Raw genomic sequence first — 23998 nt, 5'->3', positions numbered from 1 at the left:
TATCGGCACTTTCTACTGTGATTCCATTTGAATTGTCGATATACGATTAGCTATCAGATATGGCCGTCAATCTGATGCCAGATCCGACGGCTGTCGCTTAATCGCAATTCGTAATCGCTACCTCCCATTGACTGTCGGCCCTAACTCCTCTGATTGCGATTTAGCAACACAATCGCGACCGTCGATCTAATATATGATCCAACGGTTGAGATTTATTCGTGCGATCGCATTCCGCTAATCCTTCAGGTCAGACCCTTTCACTTCAAAGCGCCGATCTTTTCGAAAGGCTTATGCGGTCGCAACTTGATCCTGGCCGTTGATCTAAATGATCCAACGCCTGCTGAGTGTCACCACTTCACTTCTCGTTCTTTCTGTTACTTGGGTTCTACGTTGTTTTCAGCGTTGTTTCTATGGGTTTCACTTGGTCGCTTGGGTTTTTTTTAACTGCACACCATCCCTCCTGAGCTTTGGGTTGATCATTCTAATGGATTTAACAATTCATTAGGATCCTCCTCGTCATGTTCTTCTCTGTGTATTTGTCGAATTCTGCTCCTCTGCGTTCACGCACTCCACCTGCATATATATATATATGCAATCCTCTGATGCATTCAACAATCATTCAACACTCAATCACACATTATACAGTCCTACTCAAGTACTATATATATAAATACAAATGAATAATTACAGAATGGAATCCCTATTCCTCAGTTCCGATCTTCAATATCTGTGGCCTCAATTTATTATCTGCCCATAGGCTAAAGACACTCCAACCTACTATCTACTTTTCTCTTAACGTCTTCAACCTCTGTTCATGCCTTTTAGGCTTACATTTATACAATGGGGTTCTAAAACCACTTTCTGGTTTAGATCCCTGAACCCCTCAACAGAATCCTAAAATCTCCTTCTTGTTCCTAAAACTCCTCTCTAATCCCTAGATTCATGAACTGACTCCTAAACTAAGATTTACAATAAATTCTCAATCCCTCAATCTCTCAACTATCTTAAATCTCTCATGTTCTCCTACATTCGAGAACATTCACAATAAAGCCTCACAATATTCAATTAATTCCTACTCTCATCAAAATCACTCAACATTAAATAATTACATAAATCCAATACTTAGGAAACCAACTTCCTTGAAATACAAGACCCCCTATTTCTACTAGAATACAATGATAATATTGAGTTGGATGCTCTTGCATCAAACTCCCCATGTAAGAAACTTTATGACCACCTGGTCATAAGTCTGGATAATTGTTTCCTCCTGGATCCCAAACTTTATTTTGTAATCTATCCTTGCTTGTCAATTGCTCTATTGCTGCTGTTGGAAATTGCTCTATTGCTGTTGTCTGTTGTTTGTTGTTGTTGTCTTTCTCTGAGATACTTTAATCATTAATCTTCCTATCAACTCAATCTCTTTGTCCAGTGTATCCTCTATCTACTGATTGTTTCCATCTCTTGATTGTTGAACTCTTCTCCTTGCTAGTTCTTCACTTAATCTGATTGTTTCCTTTTCCTTTTTACCTTCTTCTCTACTGCTAAATCTTCCTTAACATCCTTTAGTAGATGTTGTTCCTCTTCTTCTTCCATTTGGCTATCCACCTGTGCCAAATATGTTTAAGCTTCTGCAACAACATCTTCAATTATAAGACAATTAGTATAATAAAAAATATAAGGCCTCTGTACCTCTTTTCCCTTTAGCAACACTTCAGTATGTTGCGTTGATTTCTCTTCTTTTGTCAGCATATGAGTATGCTGATCCAAACTCAAAGAACTCTTAAGACTGTCAGCTAGTCTCCCCTTCTCATCATCTATTTCAATGATGTCTTCCAGCATTTTTCCACTGTAGCGAACTGATTCTTTCCCAGCCTCTTTGTCATATTTTGCTTCAAAACTTTCATCTTCTGGAAGGTACTCTTTCACATATTTGACAGCTTTAAAAGACTATCTATCTTCTTCGAAACATACAATCATACACAAATCATTAGTTTTAAAATCACAAGACCTTATGGTCTTATTTGATGCTTCAGTCATTAAGTCTTATGGCTGCTTCGAATCATTCATATGATTCAAATCCTCTAGCTCTTCATCACTTTCAAAAAGTAATGGTCCACATTCTGGTTCACATATTGAAACTTCAACATCTTCCTTTTGTTGTAGCTCAACTCTTTCGAGTTTTTCTATCCTTTGTTTGGCATCTATAACCTGTTCAAGTTCCCTTAGCTCCTTCATCAACTGCATATTCACCTGCTAATTCCTCTTCTCTTGTAGTCTTTGCCACTTCACTTTCTTTCTCATGACATAACCATGCTTCTGGTCTGCTTTATTTCTTTGCAACATCTTTATTAACACCTCAAGCTGAACTGCTATCTTAGCCTTCTCCCTCTCATATTCCTCTTTGCTTAACTGTATTTGTATGCCATTTGCCTTGGCATCCTTCTCCTTTTGTCCTCTTTTGTGGTCTCTTTCAGAACCTCTGTTATGACTGTCACTAGTCATCATCCTCTCCATCTCTATGAGTTACTCACTCACTTTACTATGAGTTGCACTAAAGCCTCTTCAAGAGAAATTCTTGTCCTGCTGCCACTTACCTCACCAAGCTCTCCTCACTCAGTCTTTTGGCAAGAAATTGGTTCTCTATCTCTGGAACCTCCTTTGAGCACTTCTCTTTGCTATTTCTGGGCTTCAATTCATCTGCATCTTCTAAGAACACAATTGTCCTATTTATCCAGTCGCTGTTGGAATTCCTTAAGGTTCTACCACATCCTCTGTGGAATTGCCTTTTGGGAGTTGTAATAATACTTCTGCTTCAATGAAAAGACTACAATCTTCTAATCTTCAATCTAATTAGAATAAAATCATATCATCTTACCTTCAAGATCTTTGTCTGACCTTGTCCTTCCATTTTCTTGCACTTTTGAATGGATTGTCCTTTCCACTAGCTTTCAGCTGTTCTTCAAACTCTGTTACTTCAAAAACTTAAAAACATCCCTCTTACAGTTTAACTATTGTAATATTACTATAAATTTCATTCATTCCATATCTGTTAATCATTAGACAAAACTGCATAGCTTCAACTACCTTCAGAATCTCACCATTCCTGCAAATCTGTTTAAGAAAATCTTTATGCTTCCACTGCACAATTTCTCGATATTCAACTACTGTCAATCAGATTTTAGAATCTGATCCTTTCTTCCAATCTTCTGGCTTTATCTTGGTAAATCTTAGCTATCAATAACAATTCCTTCTTGCTGAGTTTTCTTCCACTCGAAATCATTAACAATTCCTTTCATTTTTGCTTCTTAATCTCTTTTTGTTGAGATACTTCATTAGCTGCAACCATCATTCTTCATTCTATTTCTTTGTTAGCAAACTCAAATCAGAATTAATAAAACAATACCTGTATGATTTCATAAGTAGTCTCCATTCACCATTCACATTCGAGTGAATCTTCATTCTTCAAACATCGTTGTAGACTCTTCCCGTCTTTGCAATATCTGCTTAATTCTGCCTTACCTGCCTCTAAGAACTTAAATGTTCTTCTCCATTCTCCCAGCTGTACTCTGGTTGCTTAACTGTCAGATTAGAATTTGATCTCCCTTGCCTTCATGCACATCTTTTCCAAATACCTCAATTATGAATTCTTTCAGTAACTTCCACACATACTTTCTTTCTTCTACTTGATACTAAATGTTTCATTTATGATTCAGCTCTGATACCAAAATGACACAAGGTTTCCCCTGTGCATACCCACAGTATGCATATTCATGCATAAATACCACTTTCCCAGGCAATTGACTCACAAATAGGTCGAATCCTCATAAACTCAATGGTTAAGGCCCTCTTACCTACAGTTCCATTGTTTCGAAACTCAATCACCCCGCCTTTACCTTCTATTGGGACTTTAAATCACCCTTCAACCTTCATTGAAGACTTTATTAAAGTCTTCCCTTAAATCTTTCTTATCGGCGCATAATTCATTATAAAACCCATTAACAAAGGAGTTAACTTTAAACATACCTTTTCGCCCACTGTACAACCTAGTCACATTTCTTGAGGCTATACCTCCATCGCAATCGCTATCGGCTTATTCAATAGTCATACATATATACCTCATCGCCCTTCTCCTTCCGAAATGTGACTATCGGAATACATATGTATATATTTTAGTCTTAAGGATTCGGCCCACACTTTATAGAATACAAAGGGATTTCATTAAACTCCGCTCCGAAATCCGTTATTCAGATTTCAAATTCCATACACTCGCGTATATAGAATCGTCAGATCTCCTACTTCCCTGATCAAAATACACTATCGGCACTTGCTACCGCGATTCCATTTGACTTGCCGATATACGATTAGTGATCAGATCTGGCTGTCAATCTGACGCCAGATCCGACGGCTGTTGCTTAATCTCAATATCGCAATCGCTACCTCCCATTGACTGCCGACCCTAAATCCTCCGATTGCGATTTAGCGACACAATTGCGACCATTGATCTAATATATGATCTAATGGTTGAGATTTATTCGTGCGATCGCATTTCACTAATCCTTCAAGTCAGACCCTTTCAATTCAAAGCGCCGATCTTTTCAAAAGGTTTATGCCGCCGCAACTTGATCTTGGCCGTTGATCTAAATGATCCAACGACTGCTGAGCGTCACCACTTCACTTCTCGTTCTTTTTGTTACTTGGGTTCTACGCTATTTTCAGCGTTGTTTCTATAGGTTTCGCTTGGTCGCTCGGGGTTTTTTTTTTTACTGTGCACTATCCCTCCTGAGCTTTAGGTTGATCATTCTAATGGATTTAACAATTCATTAGGATCCTCCTTGTCATGTTCTTCTCTGTGTATTTGTCAAATTCCGCTCCTCTGCGTTCACGCACTCCGCCTGCATATATATATATATATATATATATATATATATATATATATATATATATGCAATCATCTGATGCATTCAACAATCATTCGACACTCAATCACACATTATGCAGTCCTACTCATTTACTGTATATATAAATACAAATGAATAATTACAGAATGGAATCCCTATTCCTCAGGCCCGATCTTCAATATCTGTGGCCTCAATTCATTATCTGCCCATAGGCTAAAGACACTCCAACCTACTATCTACTTTTCTCTTAACCTCTCCAACCTCTGTTCATGCCTTTTAGGCTTACATTTATACAATGGGTTCTAAAACCACTTTCTAGTTTAGATCCCTGAATCCCTCAACAAAATCCTAAAATCTCCTTGTTCCTAAAGCTCCTCTCTAATCCCTAGATTCATGAACTAACTCCTAAACTAAGATTTACAATCAATTCCGAATCCCTTAATCTCTCAACTATCCTAAATCTCTCATGTTCTCTTACAATCGAGAACATTTACAATAAAGCCTCACAATATTCAATTAATTCCTACTCTCGTTAAAATCACTCAAAACATTAAATAATTACATGAATCCAATACTTAGGAAAGCAACTTCCTTGAAATACAAGACCCCCTATTTCTACTAGAATACAATGATAATATTGAGCTAGATGCTCCTGCATCAATCTAACATGGAGCAGATGACAACATAAGAATATAAGGTTATCGTAGAAAGAGGGAGAGGATCATGACAAGACGTTTGCTCTAGCTGTGAAGTATACTTCTATTATAACTATTATCATTACTTTGGAAATTGCACCAAGTGGATGTAGACATCGTTTTTCTCAATATAGTAATTGAGAAGGAAGAAGTGTACACAGAGCTACCTCAAGGTGTTGAGGTATATGAAAATAAATCTCTTGATTGAAGAAGGCTTTGTATGATCACAAGCAAACACGTTTGGCTTGGTATTCTTTTATTGATGGATCAAGGTTGATCCTATATAATTTGTCTCTGATGGAAACAAAAGGACTCATGTGTCACAGGAAGTAGTTGAGGCAGAACGAATTGCTTCTACAACAGAGGGAGCAATAAGAGAGCCTTGTTTTAGCTTCAAAGGAAGCTAACCTTTGAATTCTAGAATGGAATATCGTTGACATTGTTAGATATACTAGAAAGCAACAGTGGCAAAGGGAGCATCCAAGATTTCCACAACAAAAGTCGTTTCAGAAAGAGCACCAGTTAGTGTAATTAGAAAGTAGCCACGATGTTGACCCACTGAAGAAAGTTGATCGGTTGAGCCAAGGCATGTGACACAACATGTGTTGAAGTACCAACATGGTATAGTTGGTCAGGATACATTAAATTATGGTTTCAGATGTGTCTTAAATAGTGAAGTACAACTATAGGGATTCACAGATTCAGATTGGGCAGAGAGTATTGAAGACAAAAAGAACTTATCAGAATATTGCTTCAGTTTGGCTTCATTATGATTTCTTGGATGAACAAGAAGAAAACATTTGGCACGCTAAGTATTGTTGAGGTCAAGTATATTGCAGCTTGGTTGGCAAGTTGAGAAACAATATGGTTTTAGAGGTTACTCGCAGGTTTGTCTTGATTAGGTGCAGGTGATGACCATGATGACAGGTCGAAGCACAGTGAGATCTAGTACTAAGATATGGTATAGAAGGAAGTAGTGTGGCTTCCTCAGTTAAGCAGATTTTTGACAAAGCCTCTATTCCAGGATGAAGTCTACATACTTTGAGGACAAGCTTGGATTGATTGAGCATGTATCTCTCTACAAGAGGGAGTGGTGAAATTGCAACATCAAGGGAAATCATTCTCCTTGGGTCAGGTTGATCAGGATCAAAGAAAATGGTCCAAAATGTTGATGACATAGCATGAGGGACAAACATTATACCTCTGTCAAATATGTTGATCGAAATGTCTGAGAATGGTCTGACAGAGGATGATCATTCTTCTTGTGTTAAGTATATTGACCGGAATTAGGAGGAATGGTCCTAGAGGCACAAAATCACTCAATTGAGTGGGTTCCTTTCAACATTAGGCTTAGAACTCTCCAGATAGGTTGAGTGAGATCATTTAGCATTAGGCTCAGAATTACTTAGGTAAAGTGTGTACCTTGGAGATTCACAATGTGTCAAAGATATTGCTCGAAATGATGGTGAACCAAAACTAGTATGTATGCCACATGCCATATGGAATGTAATTATGGTGACTAGTTGTGATCCGGACTTATCCAGGAATGCAAAAGAATACATATATAAAAATAAACATAGAGATGCAGCATAAATAAAACTTCATTTCATTAATGTCAAAGAACCGAAATATGCTTACATAAATAATGGAAATAAACTAGCTCAGGCGATGGTAGCTTATGTTTGAGAAGAGATGTGGTGGCTACATGCCTTTGAACTATGTTACAATGAGGCTCGAAGGCCTATTTATTGTTGAGAAACAATGGAAAACCATAAACATCCAAAAACCTAACCCTAAGAGATGAAATGCCAAAACTATGGGCCTCGTTAGGGTAAATTGGTACATCAACTTCCCGGGATTGTAACTTTGGCATACAATCTATGTTTGACGTGTGTGATACCTCGTGAGAAAGATATATCCAAGGAATATAACTTTAGATTGCAAATGTTAGTCAAAGAATTCAATTTGTTTGCTTTCCAAAAAAAATTGTCTAGGGCCTCCAAATGGCTCCGGAAGTTTAGGACCCGAAAAACTTCCAAAAATACTAAATGGTGCTACAATTAAGGAAATAGAAAAACATAAAGAAACAATGGTGGAGTCCAAGTGGAATAGGTAGGGGGCCACCAATATCACCTTAGACCAGTCCTCCCCCTTAGCAAACAATGGTCCCCATTTCTTTGAGTGCCTCTATGAGATGGGGAAACTTCTGTTGAACTTGGTCCCTCGTGAGCCACTTGCCTTGGTGCAGGAGTTGCCAACTTTGACAACTCGATACCGTTGGATCTTTTGCTGGCAAGTGTTCTTGATATGTGTGTCCATCATCTGATCAGTTGTGGCCTGTTCCATGCAATCTGAGTTTAACTATGTTTGTGTGAATTGTTCTGCAATGTTTGATGTGTCCAGTAATGGTGGAAAGTATGGTCGAAGGCGGTCCACATTGAAACGCATTGTCTCTGACAAGTTTGATAATGGTGTAAGACCCATATCGGAGTGGTTTGAGCTTTTTATGGGCTCCGATAAGGCGTTCTTTCGGCAAATGCAACCAAACTTTGTCGCACACCTGAAACTTGTGTGGCACCCGATGTTGATCATGTTATTGCTTGTACTTGGAATTAAACTTCTCCAAGATGTCGTGAACCTGCTGGCAGATGTGTTGGATGTGTTCAATAAATTTGGCTGCTTTATCATCCTCAGACAATACATCTATGGATTATGTCTGCGTAGCCGCATGAGGCATGACAACATCAATCAGACACAATGGTTGAAATCCTAGACCCACTTCAAAGCGATTGCGACTAGTCAAGCTATGGAGAGCTCTGTTATAATTGTGTTTCACATAGGGAAGATTCTCATCCCAGGTTCGTGGATGCTTGGAGTTGTACATGCAAAGTATGTGCACTATCATCCTGTTGACAACCTCTGTTTGGCCATCAGTTTGGGGATGGAATGCAGTCGAATTGGTGAGCTTGCTGTCCAATAATGTCTAGAGGTTTGATCGGAATGTGCTCATGAACCTGCTATCCCGATTTAATATAATTGTTTGTGGGATCCCAAAATGTACCCGCACTCGTTCAAAAAAGAGTTTGGCAGTGTCCTCTACTGTAATACTCTTCTTACAAGCCATCAATATAGCCACCTTAGAAAATTTGTCTGCGACCACCAATACACAATCATTACCATGTTTGGTAGAAGGGAGGTCAGACATATAATCCATGGAGATGGATTCCCAAGGTTAGTTGGGAGTAGGCAGAGGAGTGTACATGCCTTGTTTCTTGATGTTTGGCTTGGTGATGGCACATGCAGTGCAGGATCAGATATATTTCCTAACATCCTGTTGGAGTTTTGGTCAATAAAAGTACTTTTGTAGTACAACCATAGTTTTCTCCGCACTAAAGTGTCCTGCGACCCAACTATAGTGTGCCTCCCAAATCATCTTGGCATGCTCTCTTGAAGGAACACAAAGGTGGCCCAAGTAGCATAATAATGTGTCCTGGAGGTGGAAATCAGGAACTTGCTTGCCATATACTAGCATTTGGTACATTGAGGCAAAATCTAGGTTATTTTTGTATAATTGCGGACATATAGAGGCCTCGTGACCACAAGAGTTGAGAACAATAGTCATTGTTGCAACTGGGGGTGACTGAGGAAGTCTGCAACACTATTGGTGCTGCCCTTTTTGCATTTAATGTTCAAGTGGAATTGTTGCAGATATGTAGACCACTTCTAATGGCGATCGTTCTGCAACTTCCCTTGTGTCTGTATAAACTGAAGAGGTCGTTGATCAGTGTGGATGACCGTCTCCTTCCCCAGAGTGTAATGCTTCCATTGTCGGCAAGCCTACACAGTGGATTACATCTATTTATCATAGGTGGGGTACTTCCAAATTGTATCAGAAAGTGTTTCACTATGATAGTCCACTGGATGCCCGTGCTGGGTGAGGACTGCGCAAATAACATAGTCAGAGGTGTCTATCTCAATTCCAAATGGTTGTTGCAAGTCTGGAAATGTGAGTACAAGTGCAGAGCAGATGCGATGCTTCAACTCAACGAATGCCTTCTATCGGGACTCGAACCATGAAAACTTTTCTTTCGCTCTGCCCTTGGTAATCTAACTCAAAGGCCAAGTGATATGGAAGAATGCCAGCGCGAACCTTCGATAAAAATTTGCAAGGCCCAAAAAGTTGTGAAGCTTTGTTAGAGTGGTGAGGTTGGCCAATCCCGAATGACATAGATCTTAGTCGGGTCCACATGCACGACTCACTCATCTATGATGTAACCCAGATATTGGACCTGACTCATGCCAAAGGTGCATTTCTCCAAGTAGGCACACAGTTTGTGCTACCACAAGATTTGAAGGACCCGTCGAATGTGTTGCAAGTGTTCTTCCTAACTCTTGCTGAAGATGAGAATGTCGTCCAGATAAACAACCACGAATGAGTTGGTGAAGGGCCACAAGATGTCATCTATTACCCTCATAAAAGTAGAAGGGGAATTTCCCAACTTGAAAGACATAACCAACCATTCAAAAAGGCCTTCCTTGGATTTGAAGGTGGTCTTCCATACATCTGTGGGCTCTATTGGAACTTGGTGATAGCCAGACTTTAGATCGATCTTGTTGAAATACTTGGCCCCCTTGAGTTGGTCCAGAAGGTCATCAATCTGTGGGATTGGATACTTGTTCCTGACAATGATTTTGTTTAGTGCCCGATAATCAATGCAGAGCCTCCAGGTCCCATCCTTCTTCTATACAAGTACAATCGGGCTCCCACAAGGCGAGGAACTTGGTCGGATGTGTCCTTTTTGCGGAAACTCCTGGATTATCTGCTTGATCTCTTCATTTTCCAGAATGGAGAGACGATATATCGTTCCGTTGGGTAGAGGTGCTCTATGAGTTAGATTGATCAAATGCTTGACCTGACGGTGCAAGGGTACCCTAGTGGGAGAGGAGACGATGTATTTGTATTCTTCCACGATCATATCCATCTGCTTCTGCTGTGTGGGCAATGCATTTTATGGTGCCAATTGGTGTATATTAACCACCTTTAATGTGGTTGTGCCAGTTTTGATACTATTATTGTTTTGCATAGCGATCTCTTCCTCTATTCTTTAATGATTTAGCTAAGACTTGGCATCTCTATGCCACCCCTACTTGAGCTATAGGTGCTTTCGGTTAGAGTTTAGTAAATAGAAAATCCATTCATGTGCCCCGATGAGGAGTTGGTGGGATCCATTGAATCCATAAAAATGAGGTTGTGACATCGGTTATGATCACTAGTTCTGTTATCCTGTTAGCTGCACGGGATATCTCCTCTCGCCATCCATGTTGTTTATCTTGTTCTTCCACATTAGCTACCTAATCATAACTGTGCTCTCAGTAGGGGAAATACTCAATTTTGAAATGAGGAGAATAGTATAAAGTGTATTGCCTTTAGTTTTGAGATTATAAGTTGTAAAAAACTTTATGGATTTGCACTATATTTCTCCACAACTCTCTAAAAATGTTGCAAAACTTAAGCTTCACAACCATGTAAAATAACGAGAGTGATAAAGAGTCTCAAATAGGATTTTTTTATCCCACATGCCATAGCTAAAAATTCCATTGATTTACACATGTTGTCAAGTCCATAATAATCTTTTTACTTTCCGTATATCCTTTTCTCACGCAATAGTTCCAATTAAGCTAGTGATGAAGACTGATTATGAGATATTTGTATAAAGTTGTTTTCTCCGAGTCGTCATGGTCATACACAAAATTAGCGTAAATGATATTTTTGGATTTAGTTATCATAGCCTTCGTTTTGTTAATGTTAATACTACTACCAATATTAGAGCATAAATCCTTGAGGGATTTTTTGTTGCTTATCCATATCATAAAGACTCCTCTTCATAACAACGATATCATTATTATATGGAAGAAGGGTGATGGCTATATCAATGAGAGTAGATTTGACACACCCCTATGTCTTCCAAATACCTTTCTAATTTGTCTATACTAAAAAATATGAAACAACCTTATCAAATTTTTATATTACAATTTTATTTTGTTTTATACTATCTCTCAAAGTTCTTAAACTTAACAATGCTTCTTCCAAATACCCTTCTAATTTGTCTATACCAAAAAGAAAAATAGGAAACAACCTTGTATGAATTTTATGATCTCGTTTCTGCCCTTTAGTTTCTAAAACCTCCAACTTTTGTTTTGCATTTAACAATTCTTTCACATAAAGATTAGATGACTAGGTGAGAGATATAGATGTGGGACTATTTAACAATTCTCACATTAAACTTATGTAATACAAGTTTGTTTTATTTAGTACTATCTCTCAAAATTCTTAAACTTAGCAATAATAATTTTTTATAATCTATCTTATTTATAGAAAAAATAAAATCTTAACCACCCTGTCAAAAACTTTTATTTACAATTAATTAATTAATTAATTATTATTATTATTATCATCATTACTGGATTGAAAATCTCCATCTTTCCTAAATTCTATTAAGACCTTTCTGACATTTCCATGTCTATGGAGAACTCTGTGCCAGTAACACGCGCAAATTCATGAAGTCTAGAAAATGGCCCCCATGTTGCAGTGCAGTGGCAAAAGGCATAGGGGAGGGTCGCCATTACATGTGTGCCCTCCCCGCCACGTCAGAAAACCACGCGTAAAAGCACATGGAGCCGGTACGACACCTGTCCACCGTGGAGCTCCATGTGTTGGCTACCGTATCAACCCATAAAACTTTGTGTTCACGCCATTTCATAGGTTCGTTTGGGGTCATTGCTGTGATGTTCCATTTTCCCTTTGTCTTTCTGCTCGGGGCTGGTTGTTGGGCGAAGCCCCCCGCTGAAGATGGCGCGGGACGGCCCCAGAACCTGTGCGGTTTTTCGTTTATTCGTGTGTTGTTTGAGGCGTTTGTTTGGTTGACAGGGTTTGTGGACTTGCGCGCTTCGCCTGGTATGCAGGTGCTGGTGCAAATGTTTGCTGGAGTTTCAGGGTTTGTGGTTGGTACAACGCTTCTGCTTTTCTTGTGCTTTTCCGCCTAGATTTCTTGGTCGTTCTGGAATGCCGGTTGTTTAGCATTTCTCTGTTGTTGGTCTTATTCAACAATTTTGTTGTTTGGGGAGGAGTCGGTCGCTGTTTTACTGAGCTCGAGGTCAAATGGTGTTTTGCTGTTAATTTGCTGTTTTGTGGTGGTGTTTTTGTGGTTTTTTGTTCCCTAATATATATTTTTCTTCTCGTTGCAGGTGTGGAAAAGGTCGTTGCAGGTGTGGAGAAGGTCTGGCGAGCTCCGGGGAAGGTGGGGAAGGTCAGCGACCATGTATCCAGTAGGATTTTAATCCTACCAGCATTCTCTGTGTTTTTCAACACAAGCATCTCTATTTTTGGATATTTTGTAAACTTTCTATGGCATTTTATGGCATTTTTTTGAGGATTTTTTTGAGGGTTTAGGGTTTATGGGATATTTTGATGCTGTTTGTTGTTGAAGGTTTAGGGTTTATCTGAAATTTCATTGTTTTCGCTGTTATTTTTGTTGTTTTCGTTGTTATCCTAGGCCGTCCGTGCCCTCACTATTATTTTTGTTGTTTTCGCTGTTATCCTAGGCCGTCCCATGCTATCCTCGGCCGTCCCGTGCCATCCTCGGCGGAGGGCTTCGCCCCACAACCGGCCCCGAGCAGAAAGACAAAGGGAAAATGGAACATTGTAGTAATGACCCCAAATAAACCCTCAAAACTCTCTGTCGCTGCTCTCAATTGACTTGCATAACTTGTCTTCACCTCGTCCGTGAAAGCTTCTGTCAGGAACTTCACTCTTTGTATTTGAAATGAAGCCTCGAAACCCTTTGTCGCTGCTCTCAATTGACTAATTTGAGTATATTTACAGTTTAAGCAAATTTGGGGTTTTTTTGTTGCGCTGAAAATAACAAATTCTTTAATGGCCATATGTATGGGGCAGTATAAGTCTACCATTGCAGTTATTTAACTATGGAGGAAGAGAAGTCTTGTTTGTTTCTGGAATTTGTTACTCCTGCTTATTAATTTTGGTGCTTTTTGCTATTTTCCTAAACCTGATGTATATGTTTTGCAATATGGATATCCTGTATACACAGTCCTTTTTGTTTCCATGCTGACGCTGCTTTCAATTGACTAATTTGAGTATATTTACAGTTTAAGCAAATTTGGGGTTTTTTTTGTTGCGCTGAAAATAACAAATTCTTTAATGGCCATATGTATGGGGCAGTATAGTCTACCATTGCAGTTATTTAACTATGGAGGAAGAGAAGTCCTGTTCGTTTCTGGAATTTGTTACTCTTGGTTATTAATTTTGGTGCTTTTTGCTATTTTCCTAAACCTGATGTATATGTTTTGCAATATGGATATCATGTATACACAGTCCTTTTTGTTTCTATGCTGACGCTGCTCTCAATTGACTAATATGAGTATATTTACAATTTAAGCAAATTTGGGCTTTTTTTGCTTGCGCTGAAAATAACAAATTCTTTAATGGCCATATGTATGGGGCAGTATAAGTCTACCATTGCAGTTATTTAACTATGGAGGAAGAGAAGTCCTGTTCGTTTATGGAATTTGTTACTCCTGCTTATTAATTTTGGTGCTTTTTGCTATTTTCCTGAACCTGATGTATATGTTTTGCAATATGGATATCATGTATACACAATCCTTTTTGTTTCCATGCTGACGCTGCTCTCAATTGACTAATTTGAGTATATTTATAGTTTAAGCAAATTTGGGGTTTTTTTAGTTGCGCTGAAAATAACAAATTCTTTAATGGCCATATGTATGGGGCAGTATAAGTCTACCATTGCAGTTATTTAACTATGGAGGAAGAGAAGTCTTGTTCGTTTCTGGAATTTGTTACTCCTGGTTATTAATTTTGATGCTTTTTGTTATTTTCCTGAACCTGATGTATATGTTTTGCAATATGGATATCTTGTATACACAGTCCTTTTTGTTTCCATGCTGATGTATTTGTCTTTTTGTACATTGTGCCTTTTCGAACCTTTGACATTTACCTTTCCTCGAGATGTCTCGGACAGTGGCTGTCATATGCCACCCTTTTGTATCTTATGATGTTTTTTATATTGTCAATATAATCTGTGATGCTTTTTTCTCTGAAAAAAAAAGGAGTTCACACATTTTACAGTCGATTCCAAAACCAGTTACTGATGGTTACAGAGATAAGAGAATAAATATTTTTAGTAATGAATTATGTTCTCATACATAAAATGCATTTCAATAACTAACCCTTCTCGGGGTCCAGCAATAAAACCTTACTGTATCAGTGACTTTTCATTTTAATTTAATTAAGGATGTGGATCATGTAAATGAGCAAATATGACTTATTCCTAGGTCCCACTGATTCAGTTGTTCACTTCAAAGTTCTAATGTATATTAGTATATGATATAATAGTTTACTAATTGTGTGAATATCTGAAGTAGTCTCTGTTTCCAGCCCGTCTTGGGGTTCACTGACTAGCTATTACAGAATACAATGGGTAGAAATTGCTTTGTAAGCATTATGGTTGAAGCATGAGCTATCAAGTTGAATGATGTTCCTTTAGATAACGGTCCACTTATTGGAGCCATAAGTGAGTTTAGAGCTTTGTACAGTGCTGCAAATTTGATGCCTTCAATGTTGAGATCGAAGGCATAAAAAATACAATGTATAAAATGCTCTTAGAGAAAAGATCATCCAAAGATTAATGGGTTGAGTGTCAAACCCATCTCTCCTAACATCTGATGTCAAAATTTATTGACCACATGAAAAGCCATTGAGCCATTGAGGTGCGAACTGTCTAGCCATTGAGCCATTGAGGTGCGAACTGTCCACTAAGTAGAAGAACTGAGACATATTAATATGGAACCACATATAGAAATCGAAAGAATGTTCAATACGAGATGATCAAGAGTATCTGTCTCAGGGTTTCCATCTGATTGTGAGGGAGTTGAGTGGACAAAGCTATACTTCTCCCTCCTTCACTTCCAACGAACAACGTCATCCCTCCAATTGCTCCCAAGAATGGGGCTTGCACATTCAGTGGCCTTACATTTCATTTTAATTTAATTAAGGATGTGGATCATGTAAATGAGCAAATATGACTTATTTCTAGGTCCCACTGATTCAGTTGTTCACTTCAAAGTTCTAATGTATATTAGTATATGATATAATAGTTTACTCATTGTGTGAATATCTGAAATAGTCTCTGTTTCCAGCCCGTCTTGGGTTTCACTGATTAGCTATTACATAATACAATGGGTAGAAATTGCTTTGTAAGCATTATGGTTGAAGCATGAGCTATCAAGTTGAATGATGTTCCTTTAGATAACGGTCCACTTATTTAGCCTTTTTCATACTCAACTTGATAATGAGAGCAACTTGATAATGAGTGCTCTCAATTTCTCAAGTGTCCCCTCAATGAATAAAATTATTAGTGGTTTTTTCACATTTAATAAAACTTATTATGAGGTAGATTGCCTCCTCATTGATTTCTGTATTTAGCCTTTTTCATACTCAACTTGATAATGAGTGCTCTCAATCATAATAAGATTGTCTGGTCATTTGATTTCTGTGTTTAGCCTTTTTCATATGCAACTTGATAATGAGTGCTCTCAATTTCTCAAGTGTCCCCTAAATCAATAAAATTATTAGTGGCTTTTTCACATTTAATAAAACTTATTATGAGGTAGATTGCCTCCTCATTGATTTCTGTATTTAGCCTTTTTCATACTCAACTTGATAATGAGTGCTCTCAATCATAATAAGACTACCTGGTCATTTGATTTCTGTATTTAGCCTTTTTCATATGCAACTTGAAATGTTATTATTGAGTTTCCAAACATCGCAGCAATGACCCCAAACAAACCTGTGAAATGGCGCGAACACAAAGTTTTATGTGATGATATGATGGCCAACACATGAGCTCCACGGTGGACAGGTGTCGTACCAGCTCCATGTGCTTTTTACGCGTGGTTTTCTGACGTGGCGGGGAGGGCGCACAGAATAACTTATAGAAATAGTTTTATCATAATTAATATTTTACAGAAAGACATATTCCATTGAAAATTTCTTATCAACACACAGTTAGGTTGCCACAAGAAATCACTACTAGGTTGTTAGCCAAAATGTTTCTTGGGACAAGAAAAATATACAATCTAGTGTTGTAAGCCAAAATATTTCTGTGACAAGAAAAAGATACAATCTAGTGTTGTAAGCCAAAATGTTTCTGTGCCAAGAAAAATATACAATCCATCCAAAATCCACATCATAATGTGGTTAGAACCAAAAACATATGACACCCCTATTGTTTATGGCCCTGAGAATCTTGAGTGCCAAAACTCCCCGAGTTACCTTCTTGAGCCAGGTAGGTTGGCCTACCAGTCAAGGGCTGATTAGGAAATGGTTGATTAATGCCATATGATTGATTCCAATTTGCAGCTTCCAACCATGGAGGTACTGAGTACCCATACCTCACATTTGCACTACTGACCCCTGCATTAAGTGGAGGTGTGTAATGAGCATACAGAGAATTGACACCAGCTCTGGTAGGAACAAGGCAAGTGGGTAAACCCTCAATTTGATAGTGGGGCACTTGAATGTTTATGAGATCTTGGAATAATGGTGTATTATCTGCAATGGAGTCCAATGAGTTTGAAATAATCCTGGTTTCAGCAGCTATTCTTGTATCGTTGATCATCCCTTGTTCCTTTTCAAGCATTTGTTATGCCTTTCATTTTTCCTTTTCCTGTCTTGCCATTTGCTTTTGTTGGTCCTTAACTTGCCTTGCTTTATCTCTTTCAATCCTTTCTTTTGCTCGACGTTGTGCCGCAACAATCCTTGCTGCCTTCTTCTCCTTGACTATATCCTTCTTTTTCTGTGTTAATTCTTGCATTTCAAATTTCTTTTTTTCTGACTCAACTAACAGGTTTATATAGTCCTCTGAGGTGAGTAACTGTGAGCTTCGGCCCAGACGAAGACTACCCGGTGCACCTTGCTTTTTTTTCATTGATACTCTCTCTACTGGTAGATTTAGGAACCGTCCAAGTGTCTTCTCCAGCCCTCCCACCTGCATGTCATTGCTTGTTACTTCCCTTTCAGTGTCTGTTGGAACTGATTGAACCATATCATTATCTTCATTTGATGCCTCATTATGTCCTTCATCTTCTTCCATTGATCTATTGTCCACAAAAAAATGAACAATTTCATTGTTCAATTCTGCTGGTTGTGAGGGCATGTTCATGCTTTCTTCATTGGTTGCTGAGACAATATGTGCATTCATACTGATCATTGCTTCTGCTAGCCATGAAGGTGGGGTTACTTGGATTGGCAATGTCAATTGGTCATTTTCAACTGCATGTTCAACAATATCATTAGCAATATCAGCAACAGGAATTTCATGTTCTTGAGTTGGTGGAACAATCTCCATGTTACCAGGAATTTGTTCATTGTTATATTGTGTTTCACATACAGTTTCATCATCTTCAGCATATAAGTGTCCTTGAGACAGGGAAATCATATTACCAGCTGCAACAACATCATCTTGGTCATCTACTTCTTGCACTTCAACACCTGTTTGGACATTCCCTTCTTCCTGACCATCCACATGAAACGCTTGGCTACAACCAATATCATGCATAAGAGCATCATAGTTCAGTGGACAGATTCCTGCCCTCCTAAAGCCAACCTTGATATTTGATGGTGTCAAAGCCCTTTTAAAAGCTTTACTTGCAAGCTCTGCTAGCTCAAACCTTTTCACCTCAACCCCTGGATTCTTTGCCATTCATGCAACACACTCCGACCTAAAATAGTTCTTGAAAGGGCCAAACACACTAACATCAAGGGGTTGCAGCCTATGAGTGGTATGAGCGGGCAATGTCAATAGGTCATGCCTAAATTGTTTGCTTCCTCAATTGTTTGTACAACCATGTGGCTCCCATGGCCATCTAATATCAAAAGGTGTCCGTTATTAGGCGAGACGTCACCTGGTACCGATGCAGCAAAGTGAAAAAGCCAACTTAGAAACAGTTCTTTAGTCATCCATGCATGGGGATGTGCAGCCATGCATGCACTTGGTTCACAGTTCTGTATATAGTTTTTCAGTTGATTTTTACCTTTGAATAGATAAAATCCTGGGATTGAAGTACCAATTGCATTAACACAACATAAAATAGTTATCCACTCCCTGCTCTTGGGCAAAATCTTTGGCACATTTCGGCTCCCTCTCTTGGTAATTTCCCGCATGCCACAATTCCTCCCTGCCTATAAACCTGTTTCATCACAGTTCCATATATGGTCTGCTCCATAAGAATGTTTATCAGAAGCACTAGAAAGTGTGTCATAGAACTTTTGCACAATTGCGGGGCGCAAATTTAATGCTCTGTCTCTGTCAAGGCCCTCAACAGTGCGCAATACAAGTTTTGGATGCCTTTTTTTAAACCCAAACCACCATGATTTACCAGGAAACCCATCTTTGAATGGGTTTGGCCTCCCTCGACAGATTTGAGCAACTGTTGATTTGAGTTGTATCAACTCTAGCCCATTTCCCAGTTGGGCCATCTCTTTACACCACTCAACCACCTCAGCCTCCTCCTCCTCAGTCATAACTGTAAGAGGCCCTCTACGTTTTGTATGAGTCAATCCATTTATCCAATAATGTATTGATGAGGAGGAATACCATGTTTTTTTGCAGATGCCCGAACTGAGTATCCGTTAAACTCTATGTCGTCAATTGCAACTAACATTTGTTCTTTTGTCCATCCTCTTATAGCACTGATCTTTTTAGTTGAGCTTGCCCCTTGGACTGTTATTGATGGTGGTTCTGTGGCTGATGGTGTGTTAACATCAACGACTGTCACACGGTCATCTTCAACAATGTTCCCTGGTGCATTGCCAGCATTGACATCAGCTGGCCTATCATCATCAGACGATGTGCATTGCAGCTGCGCACCCCTTGTCACTCTCTTGCCAATTCTCCTTGTACGAGCAGAGTAACTTCCTTTTGCCATATATGCAACAACCTGTAAAATTATTGCATGCATTTAGACATTAGAATATATGTCAAATTATGCTTTATTACTTCTGCAAAAATACTTTTCCTCTATTACAGGAAATTATCAACATGTATGTTACTGTTTTCATAATGAGAGTAGATGTTTCACTTTCATAGGGCAGTGTCAAAATTTTGCAAATGTCATTCCAAGTAAATCCATAGTTCATCAATTTAGCAACTTTTATATGCATTCAAGTAGATTCTATGATAGTTGTTTCAAATATCATTTTCCATATACTTTCAACAACGTTTTTCCATTTACTTTCAACAGCTTTATACAGCTAAACCAATGAGGTATGTAAACATGTATGAATTACGTCATTCTCCTTATATCTGTTAAAGATTAGGGAATACAGGTAATAAGCAGGTACTAACCATGCTTGTTTACCTAATCACTTGCTTGTCTCATTCTCATTACACTCGGCATAAGTAATAGCACAGATATTTTATAAGTGACATCATCTAAAGGTTGACCTATCAGTACTAACCTAAGAAATACATGTATAGATATGATAAAGTATGTGTATCACAGGTTGGTAATCTCCCTAATAGACTGGATTCAACTTTAATATAGATATAACATATGTAATTATACAGAGCTTTGTTCTAGCTCACTCATAGATAAGGGTGAACTGAAACCATGCTCGGATACTAATACAAGCTTTTTAGTGTATAGAGCTTACCAGTGATAAGATGAATGAGATCCATTGAATATGATACATACCTTTGTTCAATGTATTATGTTATATAGCTTATACAACTTAGCTTCATACTAGATCACGTATTGAGTAAGATACACGAGTTTCATCAGTTCCAGTACTATGACCGTAATCATACTAGTATACTTGTTCTAACTTATAAGTAATCTGTATAGGTATATCCCTAATTAACACTATCATAACATGTAAGAAACATAGACCCTTAGTAATACATGTTTCTTATCACTGGCCGCAAGCTTCATTAGTATCACTAAATAGTTACTCAGCTTAGGCTATGATCAGAGCTTGTATCGTTTCATCATAGTTCATAAGGTAAGCATATCCATATTCAACATATAAAAAACAACACGTTTTAAGCATAAGATGTAATCAGAGCTATGACCAAGTTGGTTGATTAGATGGATACGACTGTATTCAATAGGTTCAATTCCTGTAAGCTAAGGTTCAATTCCTGTAAGCTAAACAAGCTGTGACTACAGTACTAACACGACATACGTAACCTCTGTGATATGTAAGCTGTAATCACTATGAAGCTGATGATCGAATAATTCCTGTAAGCTAAGGTTCAATTCCTGTAAGCTAAACAAGCTGCGACGTTGATTAGATGGATACCACTGTATTCAATAGGTTCAATTCCTGTCAGCTAAGGTTCAATTCCTGTAAGCTAAACAAGCTGTGACTATAGTACTAACACGACATACGTAACCTCTGTGATATGTAAGCTGTAATCACTATGAAGCTGATGATCGAAAAAATGTAGCCATAATAAGCTAGAACACATACATAAACTCTGTATAAAAAAGGTTAACTGTAACTGCATAAACTCTGTATAAAAAAGGTTAACTGTAACTATATAAAAAAGGGTAACTGTAACTGTATAAAAAAGGTTAACTGTAACCCTATGGACAGAACTGTAAGAACAACGACTTTCAATGGTTGTTTGTGAAACCATCCAGGTATCCTTCTAGTAGTTATGGCCAGATAGACCATGTAAGAAATTTGATAAATGAAAACAATGAAAACAGAACTGTAAGAAGAATGAGTTGTAATTCATATAACTAACTTGGATATATTGGCCACTGTTTTGTGATGTTGTCTTCAAGTTTGCTGAATAGTTTGAAAGCATAAGATGCAACTTCAACAGTGGGTGGACTTCTTTTATAGTTTTGGGGACTTGAATTTAATTGGTGGACATGGATGCACATGGATTGCAATGATTTCACTTTGAATGTGTGGTATGGATTTAATTTGATGTGATCTAATGGTTGGGAATTGGTTATTTGTTGATCCATGTGCTTTGATCTGTTTTAATGAGAAATAGAGTCAGCTGGGTGTCATTTATTGCAGTTATTGGCTCTGGGTGTCATTTATTGAACAAAGTGGGTTTAAATGTTATTGAGTTGGGTGTCATTTATTGAACATAGGGTGTTTAGTTGTTGAACAACACAACAATTATGGCTAACATACATTCCCTTTTGTTATGTGCAGGTAGGAATATTTATTTGGGATGCAAAGTTGCAGTGCTGATGAGTGGGTTCTGAAGTCACTGCTGTTTTGTACTTTTGGAATAGACGAGTTTGGAAGCGTTTATGGCTTTCGCTGTTTTCTACTTGGGTCAATATGTTTTGCAGTATTAAGTAGTAAAATACTATTTATGGACAGTTGTGGATCAAGTTAATGTATGGTGATTTTTGAACATAAATTAATACTTATTTATATATAATGTTATTTATTTCTGTTTAAATTTTAATTTCAAAAATCTCAATTACTGATGGTTTGATGGGACCAGTACTATATGTGCTTATTAGGGAGCTCTCCCTAAATTATGCGATGTGGGGTTGAGATTCTTTTACATAAAAGAAATGACGCTGACGGTGCGGAGGCAGGAAGCTGCCCAACGTACGTTTAGCTTCGCTGTAAACCATTGCTAGGGTTTTATTCTTATGCATTTGGTCAACACAACACCAGAAGACAACTGGAAATATGATTCCATGGGCTTCTGTGCCCACATGTCTCGTGCTTTCGAGTTCATCTTGACAAGCACGCCGCTCTGCCCATCTTACTGCCCATCTTGTTATATTTATGCACTCTCATTCGACGGTCATCTCAATCCTCGGTTTTAAAGGATTTTTTCTGGAGAAACTGGAGCTGCAAAGCCATTGGAATCGAAAACTCAGAAGTCTTCACTTTGTAAAATACTGGAATTAATACTGGTAGTCGCCTACCTCAAAACATTCAATGAGTAGAAGCTCAAGATAGGGATTCCAGTTATTCTTCCAGTGTTTAACAATGTTAAGTTTTATGAGCTTCCGTGGACTGACAAAGGTTGGGGTGTATGCCAAGCCCTGTGAATTAATGAAGCTAAAAGTGACTATGAGCCGCAAACACTTGAAAATTGCGGAATAACCCTCTTTGAAATTTCAGAGCTCAAGCCGTGTTACTTGATTGGTTAAGTCCCTTACGGTATTTTAATTCTGTTTTGTATTGCTTTACGAAGTGTTATATAATGTTTGTTTGCTTTGTAGTGGGAATAAATTTAATCAGATGTGTTTTCTGTAATTTTTAAGAATTTCAGTTATTAGTTTACATTTTGTAAATGGTGTTTGGAGTAAATGTTTGGGCAGACAACATTAATGTTCAAGCCTGAACTAATCCTTAACTTTAACATGTTAATATGTCTTATCAAGCAGCTGTGAATAGTAATTATAGATTATCATGAATTCTTAACAAGTCTAACGTTTGATGGAGATTAGTGAGATTGAAATATTCTGCGGGGTGTATTTTTTTCCCCAGCAGGAAAGATGAGTGAGATTGAAATATTCTGCGGGGTGAAGCCATCTTGCCTAAGTTGGCGCATGTCCATGAATTCTAATACTGAGGTTGCAAATCAGTGAAAAGTTTTCTGGACTAAACTGACTTAAACTTTTTCAAAGATCTATTCACAGTTTAGTTCACGGTATCCTTTGTCGAGAAGAAATCCAGGGCAGCATATGATTTAAGTTTCTCAAGTGATTTCTCTTATACTTTGACAAGTTCTTGTGATATATTATGATTCTTTTAGCAGTTATATTCTTTCATTATCAAGACAAGACAAATGCCAAGAAGATCACAAATGCAACCATAGAACACCAGAGATAAGCTCCAAGCCAGGGCAAAACCATCCCCTCAATAGGGAAAGCCCAAAAAACTCCTTAAAAATCAATTCAAAGAAGATTTCCGAGACCATAAACACAAGACCAACTCACCAAGACCAGGCCAGCCACCCAACAATAGATCTGCTCCTCAAACGAAATCTGCCAATGTCTCTGCAAAACTCAGACGTGTGGAAACCCTAGATTCCACAGAACCTAGCATGTGAGGGCTGCTATAGAGAGAGAAAAATCCAGAAAACAAGAAACAGAGATTCTTTCTTTCTTCGCTGCCTTCTGCTCTTCCACTAAGGGTCTTCGCACTTCCTTCTTGTTTTAGATCAAAGTATGCAAAGTGTGTGGGCAATGGAGGTCAAATTCTTCCCTTTATATATGCTTCTTAAGCGTTGCAAGGGCTTCTTCTAGGGTGACATGAAGGGCTGGCCAACCAGATCTTTTGGTGGACTCTAGATTTTTCTTTACAACAAAATA

Source organism: Pinus tabuliformis, chromosome X (genome assembly GCF_031772625.1).
Source record: "Pinus tabuliformis cultivar Carrire ecotype Pingquan chromosome X, CPIR1, whole genome shotgun sequence".
Taxonomy (NCBI): domain Eukaryota; kingdom Viridiplantae; phylum Streptophyta; class Pinopsida; order Pinales; family Pinaceae; genus Pinus; species Pinus tabuliformis.
Note: the sequence above shows the minus strand (reverse complement) of the source record.